Raw genomic sequence first — 18,913 nt, 5'->3', positions numbered from 1 at the left:
GACCAGCAGGCCCGGGCGACTCGGGCCCTTGTCCCAGGTCCCACGGGATCGCTCAGATGCCCCGGGTGTTCTGGGCCCGGGTTCAAGTGCCCGTGGGGTGGACCAGCAGTCCCGGGCGACTTGCGCCTGGGTCCGTGGGCCCACGGTTTCAACTAGCTCTCCTGAGAGACTCGGGCCCGTGTCCGAGATCCCGCGAGTTCGCCCCGCTGTCCCGAGGACTCACGCCCAGCTCGGATGGCCCGCGGATTGACCCGAACTCCAGGGCGCCTTGGGCCTTTGTCCATGGGCCCGCGGTGTCGACCATCTGTCCCGGGCCACACGCGCTCGGGACCGATAGCACGTGGAGGCGACCAGCTGTCCAGGGCGACTCGCGCCCGTGTCCGATGTCCCGCGGTACTGACCAGCACTCCGGCGCGACTCGCGCTCGTGTCTGAGGGCCCGTGGTATTGACCAGCTCTCCTGGGAGACTCGGGCCCGGGTCTGAAGGCCCGCGGGGTCGACCAGCTGTCCCGGGTGACTCGGTCCCGGGTCCAAAGGCCCGCGAGGTCGATCAGTTGGCCCGGGCGACTCGGGCCCGGGTCCGAGGTCACGCATTGTCGTACAACTCTCCCGGTCGCCTAGGGCTCGTGTCCGAGGGCCCGCGGTGTTCACCAGATGAGCCGGGGACTCCTGCCCGACTCCGCGTGCCTAGGGGGTCGACCCGCTCTCCCGGGAGACTTGGGCCAGTGTCCGCGGGCCCGCTTGGTAGACCATTAGTCCGGGCGACCGGGCCCGTGTCCCAGGTCCAGTGGGATCCCCAGATAGTCCGGGTGACCTGGGCCCGGCTTCCAGTGCCCGCGGTGTCGACCAGATATCCTTGGCGGCTCGGGCCCTGCTCCGATAGCATGTGGGGTCGACAAGGTGTCCCAGGCGACTCGGGCTCGGGTCCGAGGGACTGCGATATCCACCAACACTCCCGGGTGACTCGCGCTCGGGTCTGAGGGTCCACGGGGTCGACTATTTGTCCTGGGGACTCCCACCCCGCTCCGAGTGCCTAGGGGGTCAACCAGCTGTCCAGGACAACCTGGGCCAGTGTCCCAGGGCCCGCGTGGTCCACCATCTGTCCCGGGCGACTCCGGCTGGTTTCGCAGGGCCCACGGGATCGACCAGCTCTCCCGGGCGACTTGGGCCAGGGTCCGATGGCCCGCTTGGTAGGCCATTAGTCCGGGCGACCGGGGCCGTGTCCCAGGGCCCACGGGATCCACCAGATATCCCGGGCGACCTGGCCCGGGTTCCAGTGCCCGCGATCTCAACTTGCTCTCCCTGGCGAATTGCGCTCGGGTCCGAGGGCCCGCAGGGTCGACCATCTGTCCCAGGTGACTCGTGTCCGGGACCAAGGTCCCACAAGGTCAATCAGCTGTCCCGGGCGATTCGGGCCAGTGTGCGAGGGCCCGCGTGGTCCACCATCTGTCCCGGGCGACTCAGGCTCATGTCGCAGGTCCCACGGGATCGACCATATATCCCGGGCGACCCGGGCCCGGGTTCCAGCGTCCGCGGGGCCTACCACCTGTCCTTGCCGGATTGCCCCTCCTCCGATGGCACGCAGTTTCGACCGACATCCCGGGCAAATTGCGCTCGTGTCTGAGGCCCCCCGGAGTCGACCAGCAGGCCCGGTTGACTCGGGCCCATGTCCCAGGTCCCTCGGGATCGACCAGATATCCCGGGCGACCCGGGCCCTGGTTCCAATGCCCGCGGGCTCGACCAGCTGTCCTTGCCGACTTGGGCCTTGCTCTGAAGGCACGCGGTTTCGACCCGCTCTCCCGGGCGACTCGCGCTCTTTTCCGTGGGACCGCAGTGTCGACCAGCTCTCCTGGGCATCTCGCGAACAGATGCGACATTCCGCGGTGTGGACGCGCTGTCCTGGGCGACTCGGGCCAGGGTCCGATGGCCCGCGGGAACCACCAACACTCCTGGGTGACCATCTCTCCCGGACAACCCGCAACCGTGTCCGAGATCCCGCGGAGTCGACCAGCTGTCCCGTGCGACCCGGGCCCGGGTCCCAGGTCCCAGGTCTAGACCAGATGTCCCGGGTGACCTGGGCCTGGGCTCCTGTGTTTGCGGTGTCGACCAGCTGTCCCGGCTGACGCGGGCCCGGGTCCACGTGTCCGCAGTGTCGCACAACTCTCCCAGGCGACTCGCACTCGTGTCCGATGGCCCGGGGTGCCGACCAGCAGGCCCGGGCGACTCGGGCCCGTGTCCCAGGTCCCACTCGTGTCCGATGGCCCGGGGTGCCGACCAGCAGGCCCGGGCGACTCGGGCCCGTGTCCCAGGTCCCACGGGATCGCTCAGATGCCCCGGGTGTTCTGGGCCCGGGTTCAAGTGCCCGCGGGGTGGACCAGCAGTCCCGGGCGACTTGCGCCTGGGTCCGTGGGGCCACGGTTTCAACTAGCTCTCCTGAGAGACTCGGGCCCGTGTCCGAGATCCCGCGAGTTCGACCCGCTGTCCCGAGGACTCACGCCCAGCTCGGATGGCCCGCGGATTGACCCGAACTCCAGGCCGCCTTGGGCCTTTGTCCATGGGCCCGCGGTGTCGACCATCTGTCCCGGGCCACACGCGCTCGCGACCGATAGCACGTGGAGGCGACCAGCTGTCCAGGGCGACTCGCGCCCGTGTCCGATGTCCCGCGGTACTGACCAGCACTCCGGCGCGACTCGCGCTCGTGTCTGAGGGCCCGTGGTATTGACCAGCTCTCCTGGGAGACTCGGGCCCGGGTCTGAAGGCCCGCGGGGTCGACCAGCTGTCCCGGGTGACTCGGTCCCGGGTCCAAAGGCCCGCGAGGTCGATCAGTTGGCCCGGGCGACTCGGGCCCGGGTCCGAGGTCACGCATTGTCGTACAACTCTCCCGGTCGCCTCGGGCTCGTGTCCGAGGGCCCGCGGTGTTCACCAGATGAGCCGGGGACTCCTGCCCGACTCCGCGTGCCTAGGGGGTCGACCCGCTCTCCCGGGCGACTTGGGCCAGTGTCCGCGGGCCCGCTTGGTAGACCATTAGTCCGGGCGACCGGGCCCGTGTCCCAGGTCCAGTGGGATCCCCAGATAGTCCGGGTGACCTGGGCCCGGCTTCCAGGGCCCGCGGTGTCGACCAGATATCCTTGGCGGCTCGGGCCCTGGTCCGATAGCATGTGGGGTCGACAAGGTGTCCCAGGCGACTCGGGCTCGGGTCCGAGGGACTGCGATATCCACCAACACTCCCGGGTGACTCGCGCTCGGGTCTGAGGGTCCACGGGGTCGACTATTTGTCCTGGGGACTCCCACCCCGCTCCGAGTGCCTGGGGGGTCAACCAGCTGTCCAGGGCAACCTGGGCCAGTGTCCCAGGGCCCGCGTGGTCCACCATCTGTCCCGGGCGACTCCGGCTGGTTTCGCAGGGCCCACGGGATCGACCAGCTCTCCCGGGCGACTTGGGCCAGGGTCCGATGGCCCGCTTGGTAGGCCATTAGTCCGGGCGACCGGGGCCGTGTCCCAGGGCCCGCGGGATCCACCAGATATCCCGGGCGACCTGGCCCGGGTTCCAGTGCCCGCGATCTCGACGCGCCCTCCCTGGCGAATTGCGCTCGGGTCCGAGGGCCCGCAGGGTCGACCATCTGTCCCAGGTGACTCGGGTCCGGGGCCAAGGTCCCGCAAGGTCAATCAGCTGTCCCGGGCGATTCGGGCCAGTGTCCGAGGGCCCGCGTGGTCCACCATCTGTCCCTGGCGACTCGGGCTCGTGTCGCAGGTCCCACGGGATCGACCATATATCCCGGGCGACCCGGGCCCGGGTTCCAGCGTCCGCGGGGCCTACCACCTGTCCTTGCCGGATTGCCCCTCCTCCGATGGCATGCGGTTTCGACCGACATCCCGGGCAAATTGCGCTCGTGTCTGAGGCCCCCCGGAGTCGACCAGCAGGCCCGGTTGACTCGGGCCCATGTCCCAGGTCCCTCGGGATCGACCAGATATCCCGGGCGACCCGGGCCCGGGTTCCAATGCCCGCGGGCTCGACCAGCTGTCCTTGCCAACTTGGGCCTTGCTCTGAAGGCACGCGGTTTCGACCCGCTCTCCCGGGCGACTCGCGCTCTTTTCCGTGGGACCGCAGTGTCGACCAGCTCTCCTGGGCATCTCGCGAACAGATGCGACATTCCGCGATGTGGACGCGCTGTCCTGGGCGACTCGGGCCAGGGTCCGATGGCCCGCGGGAACCACCAACACTCCTGGGTGACCATCTCTCCCGGACAACCCGCAACCGTGTCCGAGATCCCGCGGAGTCGACCAGCTGTCCCGTGCGACCCGGGCCCGGGTCCCAGGTCCCAGGTCTAGACCAGATGTCCCGGGTGACCTGGGCCTGGGCTCCTGTGTTTGCGGTGTCGACCAGCTGTCCCGGCTGACGCGGGCCCGGGTCCACGTGTCCGCAGTGTCGCACAACTCTCCCAGGCGACTCGCACTCGTGTCCGATGGCCCGCGGTGTCGACCAGCAGGCCCGGGCGACTCGGGCCCGTGTCCCAGGTCCCACAGGATCGCTCAGATGCCCCGGGTGTTCTGGGCCCGGGTTCAAGTGCCCGCGGGGTGGACCAGCAGTCCCGGGCGACTTGCGCCTGAGTCCGTGGGGCCACGGTTTCAACTAGCTCTCCTGAGAGACTCGGGTCCGTGTCCGAGATCCCGCGAGTTCGACACGCTGTCCCGATGACTCACGCACAGCTCGGATGGCCCGCGGATTGACCCGAACTCCAGGGCGCCTTGGGCCTTTGTCCATGGGCCCGCGGTGTCGACCATCTGTCCCAGGCCACACGCGCTCGCGACCGATAGCACGTGGAGGCGACCAGCTGTCCAGGGCGACTCGCGCCCGTGTCCGATGTCCCGCGGTACTGACCAGCACTCCGCGCGACTCGCGCTCTTGTCTGAGGGCCCGTGGTATTGACCAGCTCTCCTGGGAGACTCAGGCCCGGGTCTGAAGGCCCGCGGGGTCGACCAGCTGTCCCGGGTGACTCGGTCCCGGGTCCAAAGGCCCGCGAGGTCGATCAGTTGGCCCGGGCGACTCGGGCCCGGGTCCGAGGTCACGCATTGTAGTACAACTCCCCCGGTCGCCTCGGGCTCGTGTCCGAGGGCCCGCGGTGTTCACCAGATGAGCCGGGGACTCCTGCCCGACTCCGCGTGCCTAGGGGGTCGACCCGCTCTCCCGGGCGACTTGGGCCAGTGTCCGCGGGCCCGCTTGGTAGACCATTAGTCCGGGCGACCGGGCCCGTGTCCCAGGTCCAGTGTGATCCCCAGATAGTCCGGGTGACCTGGGCCCGGCTTCCAGTGCCCGCGGTGTCGACCAGATATCCTTGGCGGCTCGGGCCCTGCTCCGATAGCATGTGGGGTCGACAAGGTGTCCCAGGCGACTCGGGCTCGGGTCCGAGGGACTGCGATATCCACCAACACTCCCGGGTGACTCGCGCTCGGGTCTGAGGGTCCACGGGGTCGACTATTTGTCCTGGGGACTCCCACCCCGCTCCGAGTGCCTGGGGGGTCAACCAGCTGTCCAGGGCATCCTGGGCCAGGGTCCCAGGGCCCGCGTGGTCCACCATCTGTCCCGGGCGACTCCGGCTGGTTTCGCAGGGCGCACGGGATCGACCAGCTCTCCCGGGCGACTTGGGCCAGGGTCCGATGGCCCGCTTGGTAGGCCATTAGTCCGGGCGACCGGGGCCGTGTCCCAGGGCCCGCGGGATCCACCAGATATCCCGGGCGACCTGGCCCGGGTTCCAGTGCCCGCGATCTCGACTCGCCCTCCCTGGCGAATTGCGCTCGGGTCCGAGGGCCCGCAGGGTCGACCATCTGTCCCAGGTGACTCGGGTCCGGGGCCAAGGTCCCGCAAGGTCAATCAGCTGTCCCGGGCGATTCGGGCCAGTGTCCGAGGGCCCGCGTGGTCCACCATCTGTCCCGGGCGACTCGGGCTCGTGTCGCAGGTCCCACGGGATCGACCATATATCCCGGGCGACCCGGGCCCGGGTTCCAGTGTCCGCGGGGCCTACCACCTGTCCTTGCCGCATTGCCCCTCCTCCGATGGCACGCGGTTTCGACCGGCATCCCGGGCAAATTGCGCTCGGGTCTGAGGCCCCGCGGAGTCGACCAGCAGGCCCGGTTGACTCGGGCCCATGTCCCAGGTCCCTCGGGATCGACCAGATATCCCGGGCGACCCGGGCCCGGATTCCAATGCCCGCGGGCTCGACCAGCTGTCCTTGCCGCCTTGGGCCTTGCTCTGAAGGCACGCGGTTTCGACCCGGTCTCCCGGGCGACTCGCGCTCTTTTCCGTGGGACCGCAGTGTCGACCAGCTCTCCTGGGCATCTCGCGAACAGATGCGACATTCCGCGGTGTGGACGCGCTGTCCTGGGCGACTCGGGCCAGGGTCCGATGGCCCGCGGGAACCACCAACACTCCTGGGTGACCATCTCTCCCGGACAACTCGCAACCGTGTCCGAGATCCCGCGGAGTCGACCAGCTGTCCCGTGCGACCCGGGCCCGGGTCCCAGGTCCCAGGTCTAGACCAGATGTCCCGGGTGACCTGGGCCTGGGCTCCTGTGTTTGCGGTGTCGACCAGCTGTCCCGGCTGACGCGGGCCCGGGTCCACGTGTCCGCAGTGTCGCACAACTCTCCCAGGCGACTCGCACTCGTGTCCGATGGCCCGCGGTGTCGACCAGCAGGCCCGGGCGACTCGGGCCCGTGTCCCAGGTCCCACGGGATCGATCAGATGCCCCGGGTGTTCTGGGCCCGGGTTCAAGTGCCCGCGGGGTGGACCAGCAGTCCCGGGCGACTTGCGCCTGGGTCCGTGGGCCCACGGTTTCAACTAGCTCTCCTGAGAGACTCGGGCCCGTGTCCGAGATCCCGCGAGTTCGACCCGCTGTCCCGAGGACTCACGCCCAGCTCGGATGGCCCGCGGATCGACCCGAACTCCAGGGCGCCTTGGGCCTTTGTCCATAGGCCCGCGGTGTCGACCCTCTGTCCCGGGCCACACGCGCTCGGGACCGATAGCACGTGGAGGCGACCAGCTGTCCAGGGAGACTCGCGCCCGTGCCCGATGTCCCGCGGTACTGACCAGCACTCCGGCGCGACTCGCGCTCGTGTCTGAGGGCCCGTGGTATTGACCAGCTCTCCTGGGAGACTCGGGCCCGGGTCTGAAGGCCCGCGGGGTCGACCAGCTGTCCCGGGTGACTCGGTCCCGGGTCCAAAGGCCCGCGAGGTCGATCAGTTGGCCCGGGCGACTCGGGCCCGGGTCCGAGGTCACGCATTGTAGTACAACTCCCCCGGTCGCCTCGGGCTCGTGTCCGAGGGCCCGCGGTGTTCACCAGATGAGCCGGGGACTCCTGCCCGACTCCGCGTGCCTAGGGGGTCGACCCGCTCTCCCGGGCGACTTGGGCCAGTGTCCGCGGGCCCGCTTGGTAGACCATTAGTCCGGGCGACCGGGCCCGTGTCCCAGGTCCAGTGGGATCCCCAGATAGTCCGGGTGACCTGGGCCCGGCTTCCAGTGCCCGCGGTGTCGACCAGATATCCTTGGCGGCTCGGGCCCTGCTCCGATAGCATGTGGGGTCGACAAGGTGTCCCAGGCGACTCGGGCTCGGGTCCGAGGGACTGCGATATCCACCAACACTCCCGGGTGACTCGCGCTCGGGTCTGAGGGTCCACGGGGTCGACTATTTGTCCTGGGGACTCCCACCCCGCTCCGAGTGCCTGGGGGGTCAACCAGCTGTCCAGGGCAACCTGGGCCAGGGTCCCAGGGCCCGCGTGGTCCACCATCTGTCCCGGGCGACTCCGGCTGGTTTCGCAGGGCCCACGGGATCGACCAGCTCTCCCGGGCGACTTGGGCCAGGGTCCGATGGCCCGCTTGGTAGGCCATTAGTCCGGGCGACCGGGGCCGTGTCCCAGGGCCCGCGGGATCCACCAGATATCCCGGGCGACCTGGCCCGGGTTCCAGTGCCCGCGATCTCGACGCGCTCTCCCTGGCGAATTGCGCTCGGGTCCGAGGGCCCGCAGGGTCGACCATCTGTCCCAGGTGACTCGGGTCCGGGGCCAAGGTCCCGCAAGGTCAATCAGCTGTCCCGGGCGATTCGGTCCAGTGTCCGAGGGCCCGCGTGGTCCACCATCTGTCCCGGGCGACTCGGGCTCGTGTCGCAGGTCCCACGGGATCGACCATATATCCCGGGCGACCCGGGCCCGGGTTCCAGCGTCCGCGGGGCCTACCACCTGTCCTTGCCGGATTGCCCCTCCTCCGATGGCACGCGGTTTCGACCGGCATCCCGGGCAAATTGCGCTCGGGTCTGAGGCCCCGCGGAGTCGACCAGCAGGCCCGGTTGACTCGGGCCCATGTCCCAGGTCCCTCGGGATCGACCAGATATCCCGGGCGACCCGGGCCCGGGTTCCAATGCCCGCGGGCTCGACCAGCTCTCCTTGCCGCCTTGGGCCTTGCTCTGAAGGCACGCGGTTTCGACCCGCTCTCCCGGGCGACTCGCGCTCTTTTCCGTGGGACCGCAGTGTCGACCAGCTCTCCTGGGCATCTCGCGAACAGATGCGACATTCCGCGGTGTGGACGCGCTGTCCTGGGCGACTCGGGCCAGGGTCCGATGGCCCGCGGGAACCACCAACACTCCTGGGTGACCATCTCTCCCGGACAACTCGCAACCGTGTCCGAGATCCCGCGGAGTCGACCAGCTGTCCCGTGCGACCCGGGCCCGGGTCCCAGGTCCCAGGTCTAGACCAGATGTCCCGGGTGACCTGGGCCTGGGCTCCTGTGTTTGCGGTGTCGACCAGCTGTCCCGGCTGACGCGGGCCCGGGTCCACGTGTCCGCAGTGTCGCACAACTCTCCCAGGCGACTCGCACTCGTGTCCGATGGCCCGCGGTGTCGACCAGCAGGCCCGGGCGACTCGGGCCCGTGTCCCAGGTCCCACGGGATCGCTCAGATGTCCCGGGTGTTCTGGGCCCGGGTTCAAGTGCCCGCGGGGTGGACCAGCAGTCCCGGGCGACTTGCGCCTGGGTCCGTGGGCCCACGGTTTCAACTAGCTCTCCTGAGAGACTCGGGCCCGTGTCCGAGATGCCGCGAGTTCGACCCGCTGTCCCGAGGACTCACGCCCAGCTCGGATGGCCCGCGGATCGACCCGAACTCCAGGGCGCCTTGGGCCTTTGTCCATAGGCCCGCGGTGTCGACCCTCTGTCCCGGGCCACACGCGCTCGGGACCGATAGCACGTGGAGGCGACCAGCTGTCCAGGGAGACTCGCGCCCGTGCCCGATGTCCCGCGGTACTGACCAGCACTCCGGCGCGACTCGCGCTCGTGTCTGAGGGCCCGTGGTATTGACCAGCTCTCCTGGGAGACTCGGGCCCGGGTCTGAAGGCCCGCGGGGTCGACCAGCTGTCCCGGGTGACTCGGTCCCGGGTCCAAAGGCCCGCGAGGTCGATCAGTTGGCCCGGGCGACTCGGGCCCGGGTCCGAGGTCACGCATTGTAGTACAACTCCCCCGGTCGCCTCGGGCTCGTGTCCGAGGGCCCGCGGTGTTCACCAGATGAGCCGGGGACTCCTGCCCGACTCCGCGTGCCTAGGGGGTCGACCCGCTCTCCCGGGCGACTTGGGCCAGTGTCCGCGGGCCCGCTTGGTAGACCATTAGTCCGGGCGACCGGGCCCGTGTCCCAGGTCCAGTGGGATCCCCAGATAGTCCGGGTGACCTGGGCCCGGCTTCCAGTGCCCGCGGTGTCGACCAGATATCCTTGGCGGCTCGGGCCCTGCTCCGATAGCATGTGGGGTCGACAAGGTGTCCCAGGCGACTCGGGCTCGGGTCCGAGGGACTGCGATATCCACCAACACTCCCGGGTGACTCGCGCTCGGGTCTGAGGGTCCACGGGGTCGACTATTTGTCCTGGGGACTCCCACCCCGCTCCGAGTGCCTGGGGGGTCAACCAGCTGTCCAGGGCAACCTGGGCCAGGGTCCCAGGGCCCGCGTGGTCCACCATCTGTCCCGGGCGACTCCGGCTGGTTTCGCAGGGCCCACGGGATCGACCAGCTCTCCCGGGCGACTTGGGCCAGGGTCCGATGGCCCGCTTGGTAGGCCATTAGTCCGGGCGACCGGGGCCGTGTCCCAGGGCCCGCGGGATCCACCAGATATCCCGGGCGACCTGGCCCGGGTTCCAGTGCCCGCGATCTCGACGCGCTCTCCCTGGCGAATTGCGCTCGGGTCCGAGGGCCCGCAGGGTCGACCATCTGTCCCAGGTGACTCGGGTCCGGGGCCAAGGTCCCGCAAGGTCAATCAGCTGTCCCGGGCGATTCGGGCCAGTGTCCGAGGGCCCGCGTGGTCCACCATCTGTCCCGGGCGACTCGGGCTCGTGTCGCAGGTCCCACGGGATCGACCATATATCCCGGGCGACCCGGGCCCGGGTTCCAGCGTCCGCGGGGCCTACCACCTGTCCTTGCCGGATTGCCCCTCCTCCGATGGCACGCGGTTTCGACCGGCATCCCGGGCAAATTGCGCTCGGGTCTGAGGCCCCGCGGAGTCGACCAGCAGGCCCGGTTGACTCGGGCCCATGTCCCAGGTCCCTCGGGATCGACCAGATATCCCGGGCGACCCGGGCCCGGGTTCCAATGCCCGCGGGCTCGACCAGCTCTCCTTGCCGCCTTGGGCCTTGCTCTGAAGGCACGCGGTTTCGACCCGCTCTCCCGGGCGACTCGCGCTCTTTTCCGTGGGACCGCAGTGTCGACCAGCTCTCCTGGGCATCTCGCGAACAGATGCGACATTCCGCCGTGTGGACGCGCTGTCCTGGGCGACTCGGGCCAGGGTCCGATGGCCCGCGGGAACCACCAACACTCCTGGGTGACCATCTCTCCCGGACAACTCGCAACCGTGTCCGAGATCCCGCGGAGTCGACCAGCTGTCCCGTGCGACCCGGGCCCGGGTCCCAGGTCCCAGGTCTAGACCAGATGTCCCGGGTGACCTGGGCCTGGGCTCCTGTGTTTGCGGTGTCGACCAGCTGTCCCGGCTGACGCGGGCCCGGGTCCACGTGTCCGCAGTGTCGCACAACTCTCCCAGGCGACTCGCACTCGTGTCCGATGGCCCGCGGTGTCGACCAGCAGGCCCGGGCGACTCGGGCCCGTGTCCCAGGTCCCACGGGATCGCTCAGATGTCCCGGGTGTTCTGGGCCCGGGTTCAAGTGCCCGCGGGGTGGACCAGCAGTCCCGGGCGACTTGCGCCTGGGTCCGTGGGCCCACGGTTTCAACTAGCTCTCCTGAGAGACTCGGGCCCGTGTCCGAGATGCCGCGAGTTCGACCAGCTGTCCCGAGGACTCACGCCCAGCTCGGATGGCCCGCGGATCGACCCGAACTCCAGGGCGCCTTGGGCCTTTGTCCATAGGCCCGCGGTGTCGACCCTCTGTCCCGGGCCACACGCGCTCGGGACCGATAGCACGTGGAGGCGACCAGCTGTCCAGGGAGACTCGCGCCCGTGCCCGATGTCCCGCGGTACTGACCAGCACTCCGGCGCGACTCGCGCTCGTGTCTGAGGGCCCGTGGTATTGACCAGCTCTCCTGGGAGACTCGGGCCCGGGTCTGAAGGCCCGCGGGGTCGACCAGCTGTCCCGGGTGACTCGGTCCCGGGTCCAAAGGCCCGCGAGGTCGATCAGTTGGCCCGGGCGACTCGGGCCCGGGTCCGAGGTCACGCATTGTAGTACAACTCCCCCGGTCGCCTCGGGCTCGTGTCCGAGGGCCCGCGGTGTTCACCAGATGAGCCGGGGACTCCTGCCCGACTCCGCGTGCCTAGGGGGTCGACCCGCTCTCCCGGGCGACTTGGGCCAGTGTCCGCGGGCCCGCTTGGTAGACCATTAGTCCGGGCGACCGGGCCCGTGTCCCAGGTCCAGTGGGATCCCCAGATAGTCCGGGTGACCTGGGCCCGGCTTCCAGTGCCCGCGGTGTCGACCAGATATCCTTGGCGGCTCGGGCCCTGCTCCGATAGCATGTGGGGTCGACAAGGTGTCCCAGGCGACTCGGGCTCGGGTCCGAGGGACTGCGATATCCACCAACACTCCCGGGTGACTCGCGCTCGGGTCTGAGGGTCCACGGGGTCGACTATTTGTCCTGGGGACTCCCACCCCGCTCCGAGTGCCTGGGGGGTCAACCAGCTGTCCAGGGCAACCTGGGCCAGGGTCCCAGGGCCCGCGTGGTCCACCATCTGTCCCGGGCGACTCCGGCTGGTTTCGCAGGGCCCACGGGATCGACCAGCTCTCCCGGGCGACTTGGGCCAGGGTCCGATGGCCCGCTTGGTAGGCCATTAGTCCGGGCGACCGGGGCCGTGTCCCAGGGCCCGCGGGATCCACCAGATATCCCGGGCGACCTGGCCCGGGTTCCAGTGCCCGCGATCTCGACGCGCTCTCCCTGGCGAATTGCGCTCGGGTCCGAGGGCCCGCAGGGTCGACCATCTGTCCCAGGTGACTCGGGTCCGGGGCCAAGGTCCCGCAAGGTCAATCAGCTGTCCCGGGCGATTCGGGCCAGTGTCCGAGGGCCCGCGTGGTCCACCATCTGTCCCGGGCGACTCGGGCTCGTGTCGCAGGTCCCACGGGATCGACCATATATCCCGGGCGACCCGGGCCCGGGTTCCAGCGTCCGCGGGGCCTACCACCTGTCCTTGCCGGATTGCCCCTCCTCCGATGGCACGCGGTTTCGACCGGCATCCCGGGCAAATTGCGCTCGGGTCTGAGGCCCCGCGGAGTCGACCAGCAGGCCCGGTTGACTCGGGCCCATGTCCCAGGTCCCTCGGGATCGACCAGATATCCCGGGCGACCCGGGCCCGGGTTCCAATGCCCGCGGGCTCGACCAGCTCTCCTTGCCGCCTTGGGCCTTGCTCTGAAGGCACGCGGTTTCGACCCGCTCTCCCGGGCGACTCGCGCTCTTTTCCGTGGGACCGCAGTGTCGACCAGCTCTCCTGGGCATCTCGCGAACAGATGCGACATTCCGCGGTGTGGACGCGCTGTCCTGGGCGACTCGGGCCAGGGTCCGATGGCCCGCGGGAACCACCAACACTCCTGGGTGACCATCTCTCCCGGACAACTCGCAACCGTGTCCGAGATCCCGCGGAGTCGACCAGCTGTCCCGTGCGACCCGGGCCCGGGTCCCAGGTCCCAGGTCTAGACCAGATGTCCCGGGTGACCTGGGCCTGGGCTCCTGTGTTTGCGGTGTCGACCAGCTGTCCCGGCTGACGCGGGCCCGGGTCCACGTGTCCGCAGTGTCGCACAACTCTCCCAGGCGACTCGCACTCGTGTCCGATGGCCCGCGGTGTCGACCAGCAGGCCCGGGCGACTCGGGCCCGTGTCCCAGGTCCCACGGGATCGCTCAGATGTCCCGGGTGTTCTGGGCCCGGGTTCAAGTGCCCGCGGGGTGGACCAGCAGTCCCGGGCGACTTGCGCCTGGGTCCGTGGGCCCACGGTTTCAACTAGCTCTCCTGAGAGACTCGGGCCCGTGTCCGAGATGCCGCGAGTTCGACCAGCTGTCCCGAGGACTCACGCCCAGCTCGGATGGCCCGCGGATCGACCCGAACTCCAGGGCGCCTTGGGCCTTTGTCCATAGGCCCGCGGTGACGACCCTCTGTCCCGGGCCACACGCGCTCGGGACCGATAGCACGTGGAGGCGACCAGCTGTCCAGGGAGACTCGCGCCCGTGCCCGATGTCCCGCGGTACTGACCAGCACTCCGGCGCGACTCGCGCTCGTGTCTGAGGGCCCGTGGTATTGACCAGCTCTCCTGGGAGACTCGGGCCCGGGTCTGAAGGCCCGCGGGGTCGACCAGCTGTCCCGGGTGACTCGGTCCCGGGTCCAAAGGCCCGCGAGGTCGATCAGTTGGCCCGGGCGACTCGGGCCCGGGTCCGAGGTCACGCATTGTAGTACAACTCCCCCGGTCGCCTCGGGCTCGTGTCCGAGGGCCCGCGGTGTTCACCAGATGAGCCGGGGACTCCTGCCCGACTCCGCGTGCCTAGGGGGTCGACCCGCTCTCCCGGGCGACTTGGGCCAGTGTCCGCGGGCCCGCTTGGTAGACCATTAGTCCGGGCGACCGGGCCCGTGTCCCAGGTCCAGTGGGATCCCCAGATAGTCCGGGTGACCTGGGCCCGGCTTCCAGTGCCCGCGGTGTCGACCAGATATCCTTGGCGGCTCGGGCCCTGCTCCGATAGCATGTGGGGTCGACAAGGTGTCCCAGGCGACTCGGGCTCGGGTCCGAGGGACTGCGATATCCACCAACACTCCCGGGTGACTCGCGCTCGGGTCTGAGGGTCCACGGGGTCGACTATTTGTCCTGGGGACTCCCACCCCGCTCCGAGTGCCTGGGGGGTCAACCAGCTGTCCAGGGCAACCTGGGCCAGTGTCCCAGGGCCCGCGTGGTCCACCATCTGTCCCGGGCGACTCCGGCTGGTTTCGCAGGGCCCACGGGATCGACCAGCTCTCCCGGGCGACTTGGGCCAGGGTCCGATGGCCCGCTTGGTAGGCCATTAGTCCGGGCGACCGGGGCCGTGTCCCAGGGCCCACGGGATCCACCAGATATCCCGGGCGACCTGGCCCGGGTTCCAGTGCCCGCGATCTCGACGCGCTCTCCCTGGCGAATTGCGCTCGGGTCCGAGGGCCCGCAGGGTCGACCATCTGTCCCAGGTGACTCGGGTCCGGGGCCAAGGTCCCGCAAGGTCAATCAGCTGTCCCGGGCGATTCGGGCCAGTGTCCGAGGGCCCGCGTGGTCCACCATCTGTCCCGGGCGACTCGGGCTCGTGTCGCAGGTCCCACGGGATCGACCATATATCCCGGGCGACCCGGGCCCGGGTTCCAGTGTCCGCGGGGCCTACCACCTGTCCTTGCCGGATTGCCCCTCCTCCGATGGCACGCGGTTTCGACCGGCATCCCGGGCAAATTGCGCTCGGGTCTGAGGCCCCGCGGAGTCGACCAGCAGGCCCGGTTGACTCGGGCCCATGTCCCAGGTCCCTCGGGATCGACCAGATATCCCGGGCGACCCGGGCCCGGGTTCCAATGCCCGCGGGCTCGACCAGCTGTCCTTGCCGCCTTGGGCCTTGCTCTGAAGGCACGCGGTTTCGACCCGCTCTCCCGGGCGACTCGCGCTCTTTTCCGTGGGACCGCAGTGTCGACCAGCTCTCCTGGGCATCTCGCGAACAGATGCGACATTCCGCGGTGTGGACGCGCTGTCCTGGGCGACTCGGGCCAGGGTCCGATGGCCCGCGGGAACCACCAACACTCCTGGGTGACCATCTCTCCCGGACAACTCGCAACCGTGTCCGAGATCCCGCGGAGTCGACCAGCTGTCCCGTGCGACCCGGGCCCGGGTCCCAGGTCCCAGGTCTAGACCAGATGTCCCGGTTGACCTGGGCCTGGGCTGCTGTGTTTGCGGTGTCGATCAGCTGTCCCGGCTGACGCGGGCCCGGGTCCACGTGTCCGCAGTGTCGCACAACTCTCCCAGGCGACTCGCACTCGTGTCCGATGGCCCGCGGTGTCGACCAGCAGGCCCGGGCGACTCGGGCCCGTGTCCCAGGTCCCACGGGATCGCTCAGATGTCCCGGGTGTTCTGGGCCCGGGTTCAAGTGCCCGCGGGGTGGACCAGCAGTCCCGGGCGACTTGCGCCTGGGTCCGTGGGCCCACGGTTTCAACTAGCTCTCCTGAGAGACTCGGGCCCGTGTCCGAGATGCCGCGAGTTCGACCAGCTGTCCCGAGGACTCACGCCCAGCTCGGATGGCCCGCGGATCGACCCGAACTCCAGGGCGCCTTGGGCCTTTGTCCATGGGCCCGCTGTGTCGACCCTCTGTCCCGGGCCACACGCGCTCGGGACCGATAGCACGTGGAGGCGACCAGCTGTCCAGGGAGACTCGTGCCCGTGCCCGATGTCCCGCGGTACTGACCAGCACTCCGGCGCGACTCGCGCTCGTGTCTGAGGGCCCGTGGTATTGACCAGCTCTCCTGGGAGACTCGGGCCCGGGTCTGAAGGCCCGCGGGGTCGACCAGCTGTTCCGGGTGACTCGGTCCCGGGTCCAAAGGCCCGCGAGGTCGATCAGTTGGCCCGGGCGACTCGGGCCCGGGTCCGAGGTCACGCATTGTCGTACAACTCTCCCGGTCGCTTGGGGCTCGTGTCCGAGGGCCCGCGGTGTTCACCAGATGAGCCGGGGACTCCTGCCCGACTCCGCGTGCCTAGGGGGTCGACCCGCTCTCCCGGGCGACTTGGGCCAGTGTCCGCGGGCCCGCTTGGTAGACCATTAGTCCGGGCGACCGGGCCCGTGTCCCAGGTCCAGTGGGATCCCCAGATAGTCCGGGTGACCTGGGCCCGGCTTCCAGTGCCCGCGGTGTCGACCAGATATCCTTGGCGGCTCGGGCCCTGCTCCGATAGCATGTGGGGTCGACAAGGTGTCCCAGGCGACTCGGGCTCGGGTCCGAGGGACTGCGATATCCACCAACACTCCCGGGTGACTCGCGCTCGGGTCTGAGGGTCCACGGGGTCGACTATTTGTCCTGGGGACTCCCACCCCGCTCCGAGTGCCTGGGGGGTCAACCAGCTGTCCAGGGCAACCTGGGCCAGGGTCCCAGGGCCCGCGTGGTCCACCATCTGTCCCGGGCGACTCCGGCTGGTTTCGCAGGGCCCACGGGATCGACCAGCTCTCCCGGGCGACTTGGGCCAGGGTCCGATGGCCCGCTTGGTAGGCCATTAGTCCGGGCGACCGGGGCCGTGTCCCAGGGCCCGCGGGATCCACCAGATATCCCGGGGGACCTGGCCCGGGTTCCAGTGCCCGCGATCTCGACGAGCTCTCCCTGGCGAATTGCGCTCGGGTCCGAGGGCCCGCAGGGTCGACCATCTGTCCCAGGTGACTCGGGTCCGGGGCCAAGGTCCCGCAAGGTCAATCAGCTGTCCCGGGCGATTCGGGCCAGTGTCCGAGGGCCCGCGTGGTCCACCATCTGTCCCGGGCGACTCAGGCTCGTGTCGCAGGTCCCACGGTATCGACCATATATCCCGGGCGAACCGGGCCCGGGTTCCAGGGTCCGCGGGGCCTACCACCTGTCCTTGCCGCATTGCCCCTCCTCCGATGGCACACGGTTTCGACCGGCATCCCGGGCAAATTGCGCTCGGGTCTGAGGCCCCACGGAGTCGACCAGCAGGCCCGGTTGACTCGGGCCCATGTCCCAGGTCTCTCGGGATCGACCAGATATCCCGGGCGACCCGGGCCCGGATTCCAATGCCCGCGGGGTCGACCAGCTCTCCTTGCCGACTTGGGCCTTGCTCTGAAGGCACGCGGTTTCGACCCGCTCTCCCGGGCGACTCGCGTTCTTTACCGTGGGACCGCAGTGTCGACCAGCTCTCCTGGGCATCTCGCGAACAGATGCGACATTCCGCGGTGTGGACGCGCTGTCCTGGGCGACCCGGGCCAGGGTCCGATGGCCCGCGGGAACCACCAACACTCCTGGGTGACCATCTCTCCCGGACAACTCGCAACAGTGTCCGAGATCCCACGGAGTCGACCAGCTGTCCCGGGCCACACGCGCTCGGGACCGATAGCACGTGGAGGCGACCAGCTGTCCAGAGCGACTCGCGCCCGTGTCCGATGTCCCGCGGTACTGACCAGCACTCCGGCGCGACTCGCGCTCGTGTCTGAGGGCCCGTGGTATTGACCAGCTCTCCTGGGAGACTCGGGCCCGGGTCTGAAGGCCCGCGGGGTCGACCAGCTGTCCCGGGTGACTCGGTCCCGGGTCCAAAGGCCCGCGAGGTCGATCAGTTGGCCCGGGCGACTCGGGCCCGGGTCCGAGGTCACGCATTGTAGTACAACTCTCCCGGTCGCTTCGGGCTCGTGTCCGAGGACCCGCGGTGTTCACCAGATGAGCCGGGGACTCCTGCCCGACTCCGCGTGCCTAGGGGGTCGACCCGCTCTCCCGGGCGACTTGGGCCAGTGTCCGCGGGCCCGCTTGGTAGACCATTAGTCCGGGCGACCGGGCCCGTGTCCCAGGTCCAGTGGGATCCCCAGATAGTCCGGGTGACCTGGCCCCGGCTTCCAGTGCCCGCGGTGTCGACCAGATATCCTTGGCGGCTCGGGCCCTGCTCCGATAGCATGTGGGGTCGACAAGGTGTCCCAGGCGACTCGGGCTCGGGTCCGAGGGACTGCGATATCCACCAACACTCCCGGGTGACTCGCGCTCGGGTCTGAGGGTCCACGGGGTCGACTATTTGTCCTGGGGACTCCCACCCCGCTCCGAGTGCCTGGGGGGTCAACCAGCTGTCCAGGGCATCCTGGGCCAGGGTCCCAGGGCCCGCGTGGTCCACCATCTGTCCCGGGCGACTCCGGCTGGTTTCGCAGGGCGCACGGGATCGACCAGCTCTCCCGGGCGACTTGGGCCAGGGTCCGATGGCCCGCTTGGTAGGCCATTAGTCCGGGCGACCGGGGCCGTGTCCCAGGGCCCGCGGGATCCACCAGATATCCCGGGCGACCTGGCCCGGGTTCCAGTGCCCGCGATCTCGACTCGCCCTCCCTGGCGAATTGCGCTCGGGTCCGAGGGCCCGCAGGGTCGACCATCTGTCCCAGGTGACTCGGGTCCGGGGCCAAGGTCCCGCAAGGTCAATCAGCTGTCCCGGGCGATTCGGGCCAGTGTCCGAGGGCCCGCGTGGTCCACCATCTGTCCCGGGCGACTCGGGCTCGTGTCGCAGGTCCCACGGGATCGACCATATATCCCGGGCGACCCGGGCCCGGGTTCCAGCGTCCGCGGGGCCTACCACCTGTCCTTGCCGGATTGCCCCTCCTCCGATGGCACGCGGTTTCGACCGGCATCCCGGGCAAATTGCGCTCGGGTCTGAGGCCCCGCGGAGTCGACCAGCAGGCCCGGTTGACTCGGGCCCATGTCCCAGGTCCCTCGGGATCGACCAGATATCCCGGGCGACCCG

The sequence above is a fragment of the Sus scrofa genome, chromosome 11 (genome assembly GCF_054392235.1).
Source record: "Sus scrofa isolate SSC_HxYL_T2T_F1_AM1 chromosome 11, Sscrofa_HxYL_maternal_Yorkshire_Landrace_v2.0, whole genome shotgun sequence".
NCBI lineage: Eukaryota > Metazoa > Chordata > Mammalia > Artiodactyla > Suidae > Sus > Sus scrofa.
This window is presented reverse-complemented; position numbering follows the sequence as displayed.